General features: G+C 43.2%; 1 pseudogene; it reads left to right on the forward strand.

Moving 5' to 3' along the window:
- Positions 1-6,025: 6,025 nt before the first annotated feature.
- Positions 6,026-6,490, forward strand: LOC703836 (oligosaccharyltransferase complex subunit OSTC pseudogene; annotated as a pseudogene).
- The last annotated feature ends 4,984 nt before the right edge of the window (positions 6,491-11,474 follow it).

The raw sequence follows: 11,474 nt of genomic DNA on the forward strand, positions 1-11,474 counted from the left end.
AAATGCTAGGATTACAGGCATGAGTCAACACGCCCAACCTAATTGAAAATTTTCTTTTTTTTTTTTTTGAGACAGAGTCTCGCTCTGTTGCCCAGGCTGGAGTGCAGTGGCGTGATCTCAGCTCACTGCAAGCTCCACCTCCCGGGTTCATGCCATTCTCCTGTCTCAGCCTGCCAAGTCGCTGGGACTACAGGTGCCCGCCACCACACCCAGCTACTTTTTGTATTTTTAGTAGAGATGGGGTTTCACCGTGTTAGCCAGGATGATCTCGATCTCCTGACCTCGTGATCCACCAGTCTCGGCCTCCCAAAGTGCTGGGATTACAGGCATGAGTCACTGTGCCCGGTTAATTTAAAATTTTCTAGTAACCAGATTAAAGAATGTGAAAAGAAACAGGTGAAATTAATTTTAATAATGTATTTCACTTAAGCCAATATATCCAAAATATTTCAACATGTAATTAATGTACTCCAATGTTAATGAGATAGTTTAAAGTCTTTGAAATCCAGTGTGTGCTTTACACTTAGATCACGATTCGGACAAGCCACTTTTTTCTTTTTTTTTTTTGAGACAGAGTCTCACTCCATCACCCAGGCTGGAGTGCAGTGGTACGATCTCAGTGGTAAGATCTCGGGTCACTGCAATCTCTGCCTCCCGGGTTCAACTGATTGTTGTGCCTCAGCCTCCCGAGTAGCTGGGATTAGAGGAACCTGCCACCACACCTGGCTAATTTTTGTGCTTTTAGTAGAAACAGGGTTTCACCATGTTGGCCAGGCTGGTCTTGAACTCCTGACCTCAAGTGATCCACCCGCCTCAGCCTCCCAAAGTGCTGAGATTACAGGCGTGAGCCACCACGCCCGGCCCAGACAAGCCACGATTCAAGAGCTCAACTGCTACATGAGCTAATGGATATGACATTGGACAGCACAGGCTCAAACTTCTGCCTCAGTTTTCTTATCTGTTAAGTATGTATAATAATAGTATCCGTCAGCTGCGTGCAGTGGTGCACACCTATAGTCCCAGCTACTGGGGAAGCTGAGGCAGGAGGATCGCTTCAACCCAGGGGTTCAAGGCTGCAGTGAGCTATGATCTATCATGTCACTGTACTCCAATCTGGATGACAGAGGGAGACTCCATCTCTTAAAAAAAATATATATATATATATGTGTATATATATAAAATAAGTCAATTAATTAAGAAAATGCTGTCTCATATGATTGAATTTGTTAATGGATACAACAAAGTGCTTACGACACACTCAGAGTTTTAAAAATAAAACGTCGTTGGCTGGGCATGTGGCTTATGCTTGTAATCTAAGCACTTTGGGAGGCCAAGGTGGGTGGATCACCTGAGGTCAAGAGTTCGAGACCGGCCTGGCCAACATGGTGAAACCCCATCTCTACTGAAAATACAGATTATCCACAGTGGCACATGCCTGTAACCCCAGCTACTCAGGAGGCTGAGGCAGGAGAATTGCTTGAACCCTTGAGGCAGAGGTTGGAACGAGCTGACATTGCACCACTGCACTCCAGCCTGGGCAACAGAGTGAGACTCCATCTCAAAAAAAAAAAAAAAAGCAAAACGTTGTTAGTGGGTGGAGGAGCTCAGTGGTCAGAGGCTGGGAACCACGTCACATCATTTCTTTGGCTTGCTTCACAGAGGAAGATAACCCAAGACCCTCTGCAAGAGTAATCTGATGGTCTAGAGAAGAGTTTGTTGCCACTCAGAGTAGAGGAGATCTCATAACAAGAGGATGAGCAAAGCTGTAATCACAGGTGAGCAAAGCTGTAATCACAGGTTAGCAAAGGTCACAGGGGCACTGATAGCATACATTTGAAAAAGATCACAAGATTTGCCCAGTAAAACATTAATGATTTTGTTGAGACGGTTAGTGTTATCTCTTCAATGACTGATACATAACCCTATCTTATTTTAGCTCATTTCTGCAATAAAAAGTGCCAAATAAGCAACTGCTCTTAAATTATTATCTTAATCTATTTGCAAACAATTCAGTAAAAAGTGTTTTTGGGCTGGGCACGACGGCTCACACCTGTAATCCTAGCACTTTGGGAGGCCGAGGCTGGTGGATCATGAGGTCAGGAGTTCGACACCATCCTGGCTAACACAGTGAAATGCTGTCTCTACTAAAAATACAAAAATTAGCCTGGCATGGTGGTGTGCGCCTGTAATCCCAGCTACTCGGGAGGCTGAGGCAGGAGAATCGCTTGAACCCGGGAGGTGGAGGTTACAGTGAGCTGAGATTGCGCCACTGCACTCCAGCTTGGGTGACAGAGAGAGACTCTATCTCAAAAAAAAGGAAAGGAAAAAAAATGTTTTTCTCTCCATTTTTCAGGTTAGGGATTGTATAGACGAAATGGAGGGAAAATAGCTAAGTTACACAAAGGTCACCCAAACGGACAGAACAAAACTTTGGACCTGGGTTTATCCATTTCCCAAGCTCATGTTATTTTCATTTACTAAAAAGTACCATAGGTTCTGCCAGATATTTAAATCAAATAGATTTTAAAATGTGTCTTTTCACAATACCATATCTTATCACTATATAGGTATATGTTCAAATATTAATTCCTCTTTTTGTGGATTTTATTTAATTATTAATTTTGAGACAAGGTCTTGCTCTGTCACCCAGGCTTGAATGCGCTGGTGTGATCATAGGTCACTGCAACCTCAAACTCCCCTGTTCAAGAGATCTTCCTGCTTTAGCCTCTGGAGTAGCTAGAATTACAGGCATGCAGCACCATGCCTGGCTAGTGTATTTTGTTTGTTTGCTTTTGTTTTTAATGTTTAGTAGAGATAACATCTTGCTACATTGCCCAAGTTGGTCTTGAAATCCTGGGTTCAAGCGATTCTCACGCCTTGGTCTCCCAAAATGCTGGGATTACAGGCATGAGCCACCGTAAGGCCTAGCCTTTTGTGGACTCTAGGTTTTAAAATGGTACTACATTTTATATATTAATGCCAGATTTGTCAAGAGCCCAAAAAATCAGGAAGTAAGGAAGTATTCTGAGTAGGAAAAATAGTTATCATAAAGTTCAGTGCCCTAGATTCAAGACTATTCTCTTTAAAAAAAAAATTTTTTTTTGCCAGGCGCGGTGGCTCATGCCTGTAATCCCAGCACTTTGGGAGGCCGAGGCGGGTGGATCACGAGGTCAGGAGATCGAGACCATCCTGGCTAACATGGTGAAACCCCGTCTCTACTAAAAATACAAAAAATTAGCCGGGCGTGGTGGCGGCGCCTGTAATCCCAGCTACTCGGGAGGCTGAGGCCAGAGAATGGCAGGAACCCGGGAGGCGGAGCTTGCAGTGAGCCGAGATTGTGCCACTGCACTGCAGCCTGGGCGACTGAGCGAGACTCCGTCTCAAAAAAATAAAAATAAAAATAAATAAATAAATAAAATAAAATAAATTTTTTTTTCTTTAATCAACTCTCAAGTGCTTGGACAAGACCAATCTCATAAGAGTCTTCAGGGCCTCATTCTGAATCTATTGGTTTGCATTTTGCATAAAGTTACAGCAGTTCTCATGATGTGGCTTCCAAACTTGTAACAGATCAGAATGGTGTTAGAGGAAAATCAGCTGCTTCAGGTGGCATATAAACGATAATTAAGCAACAAGTGATTTCCTGTCAGCACAGAAGGAAACAAAAAATTTTAAAGGAAAACTCAAGCCCTCCAAAGAACATTAATAAAGAATCATTTAGTAGGGCCAAATGGTCCTGGTGTTTTTTAGCAGGCAGAGAGGTTCTAATATAGCTTAGAAATGTTCCTTCATATGGTCGGGTGTGGTGGCTCACGCCTGTAATCCTGGCACTTTGGGAGGCCGAGGCAGGTGGATCACGAAGTCAAGATTTCAAGAACAGCCTGGACAACATGGTGAAACCCTGTCTCTACTAAAAATACAAAAAAGTAGCCGGGCATGGTGGCGAGTGCTTGTAATCACAGGTACTCAGGAGGCCGAGGCAGGAGAATCGCTTGAACCCAGGAGGCAGAGATTGCAGTGAGCCGAGGTCGTGCAACTGCACTCCAGCCTGGCCTGGGTGGCAGAGTGAGACTCTGTCTCAAAAAACAAACAAACAAAAAATCATACGTAGGAACATTTCTTTTTTCTTTTTTTCTGAGTCAGAGTCTCGCACTGTCTCCCAGACTGGAGTGCAATGGTGTGATCTTGGCTCACTGCAACCTCCACCTGAAGGGTTCAAGCAATTCTCCTGCCTCAGCCTCCCAAGTAGCTGGGATTACAGGCATGCACCACCATGTCTGGCTAATTTTTGTATTTGTAGTAGAGACGAGATTTTATCATGTTGGCCAAGCTGGTCTCCAACTCCTGACCTCAGAAAATCTGCCTGCCTTGTCCTCCCAAAGTGCTGGGATTACAGACATGAACCACCACGCCCCGCCTACAATAATTAATATAAAAATATTTTGGGTCAGGTGCAGTGGCTCACGCCTGTAATTCCAGCATTTTGGGAGGCTGAGGCAGGTGGATCACTTGAGGTCAGGAGTTCAAGACCAGCCTGGCCAACATGATGAAACCCTCTCTCTACTAAAAATACAAAAAAACCCCAAACATTAGCTGGGCATGGTGGTGGGTACCTGTAATCCTAGCTACTTGGGAGGCAAAGGCAGGAGAATTGCTTGAACCTGGGAGGCAGAGGTTGCAGATCGTGCCACTGCACTCCAGCCTGGGCAATGGAGTGAGACTCTGTCTCAAAAAATAAATAAATAAATATATATTTCTCTCTCTCTATATTCCTCGCTATATATATTTCCCTCTATATATATATTCCTCTATATATTTTCCTATATATATATTCCTCTCTCAATATATTCCTCTCTCTCTATATATTCCAATATATATTTATATATATATATATTGGAAGGCCGGGCATGGTGGCTTATGCCTATAACTCCAGCACTTTGAGAGGCCATGGTGGGTGGATCACAAGGTCAGGAGTTCAAGACCAGCCTGGCCATCATGGTCAAACCCCGTCTCTACTAAAAATACAAAAAAAAAAGTAGCAGGGCGTGGTGGCGGGCTCCTGTAATCCCAGCTACTCAGGAGGCTAAGGCAGAGAATTGCTTGAACCTGGGAGGCGGATGTTGCAGTGAGCTGAGATTGTGACACTGCACTCCAGCCTGGGCGACAAAGCAAGACTCCGTCTCAAAAAGAAAAAATTTTTTTTTGGAGCTTGTAAGGAATCCTGTTAGCTACTATCAAAAGTCTCCATCCATCCATCCATCCATCCATCCATCCATCCATCCATCCATCCATCCATCCATCCATCATCCATTCACCCATTCAATACTGTATTTAAATGGAATCTGTATCTAGGGAATTTAAGTTCAAGTAGGGGGCATACATGTAAATCATCTCAGTAGAGTGACAGTATATTACAATGCCTGACACATAGTATGTACTCAATAAGTATTTATTAAGTGAAAGAATGCATAATATAGGTAAAATAAGAACATAAAAGAGATAAATTTTTAACATGGCAAAACTCTACCAAAAAATTTTAAAATTAGCTGGCCTGGTGACATGCAGCTGTAGTCCCAGCTACTTGGGAAGCTGATGTGGGAGGATGGCTTTAGCCCAGGTGGTCTAGGCTGCAGTGAGCCGTTATCACATCACTGTGCTCCATCCTGGGTGACACAGCGAGAACTTGTCTTAAAAATAAAAAATCGTAGACCGGGCACAGTGGCTTATGCCTGTACTCCCAGCACTTTGGGAGGTCGAGGCAGGCAGATCACGAGGTCAGGAGATCGAGACCATCCTGGCTAGCACAGTGAAACCCTGTCTCCACTAAAAATACAAAAAGTTAGCCAGGCGTGGTGGCGGGCGCCTGTAGTCCCAGCTGCTAGGGAGGCTGAGGCAGGAGAATGGTGTGAACCCAGGAGGAGGAGCTTGCAGTGAGCCAAGATCATGCCACTGCACTCCACTCTGGGAGACTGAGTGAGACTTCATCTCAAAAAACAAAAATATAAATAAATAAATAAATAAATAGCTTGCTGCCACCAACATGGAGACTTTGTACCGTGTCCCATTCTTAGTACTTAAGTGTCCCAACCTGAAGCTGAAGAAGCCGCCCTGGCTGCACATACTATTGGCCATGACTATGTATGCTCTGGTGAAGGTGTCTTACTTCCTCATCACTGGAGGAATAACTTATGATGTTATTGTTGAACTTCCAAGTGTTGGCTCTATGACTGATGAATATGGGTATCAGAGGCCAGTAGCTTTCTTGGCCTACAGAGTAAATGGACAATATATTATGCAAAGACTTGCATCCAGCTTCCTGTTTACAATGGGAAGTTTAAATTTCATAATCCTGGACCCATCAAATGCATCAAATATCCCAAAACTCAATAGATTTCTTCTTCTATTCATTGGATTCGTATGTGTCCTATTAAATTTTTTCATGGCTAGAGTATTCATGAGAATGAGACTGCCAGGCTATTTGATGGGTTAGAGCACCTTTGAGAAGAAATCAGAAGGATTGTGGTAGTACAGAAGGAGCGCCTTTAGGTCTTAGAGCCACGGCACTTTTTATGTGGGAAAGAACTATGCAGATTTGTGACTTGTTAATTCTCAACTGTTGCTTTACTATTCGGAGAGTCCCCTTTATCCATATGATAAATATTTACATAATGAGAAGCTAGTCTGTGTTGTGTTCAGGCACATGGGACATATACAACAGTAGTGAGGATACTGGATTTGCTCCTGTCAATGAAGTTTTAAAGGCTGTACCAATCCTCCAGTATGACATGTGGAAAAGAATGAAGAGCAGCAGTAAAAGAAATAACTAGTGAAAAAACAGGAAGCGTATTGAAGCTTGCACTAGAATTTCTTCTTGGTATTAAAGAGACAATTTTATTACAGTATTTTTTTTTCCTGCTGTCCTGTTGCTATACCAATTATGTTTAGTGGCATTTTCTTCTTAGTTTTTCATTTCTTACTCCATATCTATAACGATAGTATCAAATAATTATTTTTTACAACCCCCTTAACATTTTTTGGAGCTGACATTTCTGATTTTCAGAAATTAACATAAAATTAAGAAGCAAGGTTCCATAAGCTGAGAACTCTGGACAGCTCATCAGCTTTTCCTATGGTGCTTTGCCTTTAACTAGAGTGTGTGATGGTAGATTACTTCAGATATGTACATAAGACTGTTTCCTGAACAATAAGATGCATGAAAGGAGCAGAAATAAATACTCTTTCTAATTAAAAATAAAAAAATAAAAATAAATAAATAAGGCCCGGCGCGGTGGCTCATGCCTGTAATCCCAGCACTTTGGGAGACCAAGGCAGACAGATCACGAGGTCAGGAGTTCGAGACCAGCCTGGCCAACATGGTGAAACCGCGTCTCTACTAAAAATACAAAAATTAGCTTGGCATGGTGGTGGGCATCTGTAATCCCAGCTACTCAAGAGGCTGAGGCAGGAGAATCGCTTGAACCTGGGAGGTGGAGTTTGCAGTGAGCCAAGATCAAGTCACTGCACTTCAGCCTGGGTGACAGAGCGAGACTCTGTCTCAAAAATAAATGAATGAATAAATGAATTAATGAATAATAAAATAAATAGACTGGGTGCGGTGGCTCAAGCCTGTAATCCCAGCACTTTGGGAGGCCGAGACGGGCGGATCACGAGGTCAGGAGATCGAGACCATCCTGGCTAACACGGTGAAACCCCATCTCTACCAAAAAATACAAAAAACTAGCCGGGCGAGGTGGCGGGCGCCTGTAGTCCCAGCTACTCGGGAGGCTGAGGCAGGAGAATGGCGTAAACCCAGGAGGCCGAGCTTGCAGTGAGCTGAGATCCGGCCACTGCACTCCAGCCAGGGCGACAGAGCGAGACTCCGTCTCAAAAAAATAAATAGATATGCCGGGCGCGGTGGCTCAAGCCTGTAATCCCAGCACTTTGGGAGGCCGAGACGGGCGGATCACGAGGTCAGGAGATCGAGACCATCCTGGGTAACACAGTGAAACCCCGTCTCTACTAAAAATGCAAAAACTTAGCCGGGCGAGGTGGCAGGCGCCTGTAGTCCCAGCTACTCGGGAGGCTGAGGCAGGAGAATGGCGGGAACCCGGGAGGCGGAGCTTGCAGTGAGCTGAGATCCGGCCACTGCACTCCAGCCTGGGTGACAGAGCGAGACTCCGTCTCAAAAAAAAAAAAAAAAAAAAAAAAATAAATAAATAAATAAATAGATAAAAATTAAAAAAATAAATAAAGTTGACTGGTGTGGGGTGGGGCTGGGGGTAGCAGAGCCCAGAAGAGGGATCTTGAGCTGTGTTTCATTAAAGTAAGGAAAGCATTTGAATAATAAGGAGCAAGATATTTGAAGGCAAAGTGGTGGGGAAGAGTAAGACATACTCAGGGCCCTGTGTGTAGTGCTGGAATGGCTGGTCATGAGGCAGAAGCCACAAGCCAGGACTAGATTGTGAAGAGCTTTGTGTATTAAGCTGAAGAATTTGGATTTTATTGAATCCAGTGTATCCAATCCAAGCATTTACTGAATACTTGGAGTGGAAGGAGAGGTGCCACCTGGTTAGATTTTTGTTTTAGAAAGATCATTCTAGGGTACATCACAGGATCAGAGTCAGAAAGACTACTCAGAAAGTCCTAGACTATCTTTAAAATGAGTGGGGGTGGGACCGGGGGGATGGTGAGAGTCTTAATAAAGATAGTGGCAAATGCAAAGATAGAGAAGGGAAGTACTACAAAAGAAGTTGGTATAAGGAGAATTCAATGACTATTGTGGGGAAAGTTGGAGGGAGAGAAGAAGTTTAGGATAATCCCTAAAATTCTAGATTTCATGTGAAAACGCAGAGAAGCAGCTGAAGTTGGTTTTGGACACGCAGAGTTTGAAATGCTTAATGGGCCTGAATAGTTGACTTCTGGGGTATGTTTTATCCTGATCCTGGTCTTTGAGCATTATTATTCTTCATATCTCCATTTGCATTGTTCAAAAACTAAAGCACAGATAAGAAAAGAAATTTTAAATGACACAAACTAAAATGTTGCTTGCATGTTCAACTGAATAAAATATTGAGGTAATTATCTTAAAAGTTAACATATAAAGTACTTTTAGCAAAACAGGAAAATAATTGTTTAGTTTTGGGGTCTAGACATTGTTTTCCTTGTCACTGCAATAAATTACTCTCCATTTATCTCCTGTTCTCTCTGATCTATTTTTGCAAAGTCACATTTATGTACCATCTGCAAACCAATGAAATTTGCTATTCAGATTTTCCTAGTTGGCTATAAATATTCTGCTCCCATTTACAGATCCTTAGATCATATTTTAATTTATAAAAATCATAAAAGGTCAAACACGCATTTTCCCATCTAAAAACCTATGTCTAACATTATTTTCTCTCCTCATATTCCCTCCATGATCTCACCAAAAGCTAATACTTTGAAAGAAAGACATTCTATCATATGGTTGTTCTAAACACCAGAGCAAGTCCATAGAAGCATAGAACAGTACTTTACCCTTTGACCTACTCAAGTAGCTGGTTTTCACTTTGGCTCTTCATGTACCAAGCATGCCGCCCTGGAGGAAATGGAAATTATCCCAGTGGAGAAGAAGGTCAGAAGCCTCTTCCAGAGGTTTCATTCAATCTAGGATTACTGTTCTTGTCCCTTAAGGTCGACATAAATAGTGTTGACCAAATGATTAAAATACTTACAAACAAAGTGGTATTTCCTAACTTTATACATTTCCTATTGGAAATACTGTCCTGGGCTTCACCCAGGGCCATATTCATGAAGTTATCATTACACTCCTGAATGCAAAAGTAGGCCTATATTAATTTCAATGCAATCTTTGACTCTTAAAGTCACTTGTATTTTGTTTCTTTCTTTTTTTTTGTTTTAGATGCAGTTTCGATATTGTTGCCCAGGCTAGAGTACAATGGCGCCATCCTGGCTCACCGTAACCTCCACCTTCCAGGTTCAAGCAATTCTCCTGCCTCAGCCGCCCGAGTAGCTGGGATTACAGGCATGTGATACCACGCCTGGCTAATTTTTTGTATTTTTAGTAGAGACAGATTTTCTCCATATTGTTCAGTCTGGTCTCAAACTCTTGACCTAGGGTAATCTGCCCGCCTTGATCTCACAAAGTGTTAGGATTACAGGCGTGAGCCACCATGCCCATCCTCTATTTAGTTTCTTAAAATATATTGTGATAGGTGGCTGGGCACGGTGGCTCACGCCTGTAATCCCAGCACTTTGGGAGACTGAGGCGGGTGGATCACCTGAGGTCAGGAGTTCGAGACCAGCCTGACCAACATGGAGAAACTCCATCTCTACTAAAACTACAAAAAAATTAGCCAGGTGTGGTGGTACATGCCTGTAATTCCAGCTACTAGGGAGGCTGAGGCAGGAGAATCGCTTGAACCTGGGAGGTGGAGATTGCGGTGAGCCAAGATCGTGCCATTGCACCAGCCTGGGCAACAAGAGTGGAACTCCATCTCAAAAAATAAATAAATAAACATATATATATATATAGTGATAGAAGATGCTGTGGCCGGGAGCGGTGGCTCAGGCCTGTAATCCCAGCACTTTGGGAGGCCGAGGCAGGCAGATCACAAGGTCAGGAGATCAAGACCATCTTGGCTAACATAGTGAAACCCCATCTCTACTAAAAGACAAAAAATAAGCCGGGCCTGGTGGCACGTACCTGTAGTCCCAGCTACTCAGGAAGCTGAGGCCACAGAATCGCTTGAACCTGGAAGGCGGAGGCTGCAGTGAGCTGAGATTGTGCCACTGCACTCCAGTCTGGGCAACAGAGCGAGACTCTGTCTAAAAAAAAAAAAAGAAGATGCTGTGGTGTCTGAGGTTAACATAGTAGCTGGGACGATAGGCCTGGCTAAATTAGAATCTTCATACCAGACACCACAGCATCTTCTATCACAATAAGGAGAATCCTTGAGACTAGGAGGGCTGCAGTGTGCTAAACCAGTAGGATGTCTGCACTAAGTTCAGAATCAACATGGTGACTTCCTGAGGGCAGGGGACAACCAGGTTACCTTGGTAGAGGTGAACAGGCCCAGGTTGGAAAGAAAGTAGGTCAAAACTTTCATGCCGATGAGTGGTGCAATCGTGCCTGTGAACAGCCATTGAACTCAGCTTGGGCAACATAGCAAGACCTGTTTTTTAAAGGAAAAAAAAGGATTCTAATTTATGCTACTCTACAATAAAAAGGAATGAACCACTGATGCATGCAACAACTAGAATGAATCGCCAGGGAATTTTACTGAACAAAAAAAGCCAATCTCAGATGGTTACATGTTCTTTGATTCCATTTATATAACATTTTCAAGATATTACTTTGATAATTTAAAAATTTATTTTAGGGACCAGGTGCAGTGCCTCATGTCTGTAATCCCAGCACTTTGGGAGACCGAGGCAGGTGGATCACTTGAGGTCAGGAGTTTGAGACCACCCTG

This window comes from Macaca mulatta, chromosome 5, assembly GCF_049350105.2.
Source record: "Macaca mulatta isolate MMU2019108-1 chromosome 5, T2T-MMU8v2.0, whole genome shotgun sequence".
NCBI classification, from domain to species: domain Eukaryota; kingdom Metazoa; phylum Chordata; class Mammalia; order Primates; family Cercopithecidae; genus Macaca; species Macaca mulatta.